We start from the raw sequence: 2,165 nt of genomic DNA, 5'->3' as shown, positions 1-2,165 counted from the left end.
TGTATAAACACATCACATCCAATTAGCTCAAAATGCAATCATCATAAATCATAATCATAGATCACATGCATGATTAAAACTTAAATGAAATTTTGATACTTATCTTTCAATCGGTCGTTTTCTTCTACCTTTGTTCTTGGTCCTTTCCATACACACATTGAATCAACTGCGACACCCAACAAGAACCCGGTTCCTTCTCTTCCATTCAATCACGTACTCATACATACATTTCACATCACATTCATACACCCACACAAGGAGTACCACACAATAAATACACATACACCCAGTGTATAACACAACACATACACCTACACCCGATGTACAACACAATGAATACACATGTCATGATACAACTACTTCACAATACACATAACACAATGCCACATATACACAACACAACCTGTACAACATGCACACAATACCACATGTACAACATGTACACAGTACCATATGTATACAACACCACCTACATAACATGTACACAACACCACATATACAACATGTACACAGTACCATATGTACACAACACCACCTGCATAACATGTACACATCACCATATGTACACAACACCACATATAAAAAATGTACACAATACCATTTGTACACAACACCACCTGCATAATGTGTACACAACACGACCTGTACAATGTGTACACAAAACCACATGTACACAATACCACCTTCACAATGTGTACACAACACCACATGCACACATCACCACATGTACAACATGTACATAGCACCACATGCACACAACACCACATGTACACATCACCAACTACACAGTGTGTACACAACACCACCTGCACAACGTGTACACAACACCACATGTACATAGCACCACCTACACAACATGTGAATTGCACCACATGTACATAGTATCAATTGCACAACATGTACATAGCACCATCTGTACACAACACCGCATATGCCACATGTACACAACACCATATGTACATGACACCACATATGAAACATGTACACAACAGAAGTACTGCACATCTGGAGACCACACTATCTCTACCAATAAACCTTACTTCTAGTGTCTTTTCACTATCCATTCTTGTCCCAACATGCCGCAAATCACACTATTTTCACTCCATTGATGTATCCCTCAAAATTACTTACCATGGCATAAACATAGGCATAATATAAGCACATAATATCAATTCATATCCACATGATACTAACCTCATAGATTTGTCAGGGTTACTCTTCCCACTTGATTCCTCATAAACCAGGAACCTCTTAATGCCATTTACCTACATAGGCAATCATTCCTCCACAAGCACGATCCTTGATGATCATGTCAAACAACAACATACATATATACCTATATATACATATAAACGTTAGCATAAATTAATCATGATCCCTGACGACCCTGTCATATAACGACATATATACATACATACATACATATATATAATCATTAGCATATTCATAATTGCAACACAATTACCAGTTTTCATAAGATCAAGGTTAAGAGAACTCCCTTTATCTGTGCACAACATGCACAACATTGAGAACAACATTTCCCAACATAGCCAAGGCATTTGATTTCTCAAATCCATTTACTTTACCTTTCTTATTACCTTTCTCATGGTTGTCCTGCCACCATCCATTTACCATAATGGACACAATCAATCCAACCGGTTGTCATATTCTTGGCTTCAACTACCCTTATACATGCATCAGGTTTCATCTGGGTCTTTACATTACCTGTTTGGTTTCATTCAACTCTTCCCGAGCTCCATTAACTTTCCTCTTCTCCCAGCCAATTCCCAAGACCCTCAAAACATAAAAGGAAATAACAAGAAGCAAGCAAGATTAAAACCATGAAAAACCAATAAAAATACAACGCCAGAGACAAAGTGGAATGGTCATGCACCAGACATAAACAAAAATACATATCAAGTGCAAACAAATCACAAAAGACCAAAAGCACAAGAATTTCAACATACACCATGACTTAATCCCCATCGGTTCCCAGTGCTTCCAAGGGAAAGCTCAAGCCAAGCCTTCTTCAAGACTTCATGGCAGTCTCTTTTGCCATGCAATCCCCTGCATCATATTGTCATTGTATAAATAAATATACAATATACCAGTTACCTTACCTTGTTCTACCCAACACACTGACCTATAACTAAACACACACACAT

Source organism: Pinus tabuliformis, chromosome 3_2 (assembly GCF_031772625.1).
Source record: "Pinus tabuliformis cultivar Carrire ecotype Pingquan chromosome 3_2, CPIR1, whole genome shotgun sequence".
In the NCBI taxonomy this organism is placed as follows: domain Eukaryota; kingdom Viridiplantae; phylum Streptophyta; class Pinopsida; order Pinales; family Pinaceae; genus Pinus; species Pinus tabuliformis.
The sequence above is the reverse complement of the archived record's forward strand: the minus strand, read 5'-3'. Positions refer to the sequence as shown.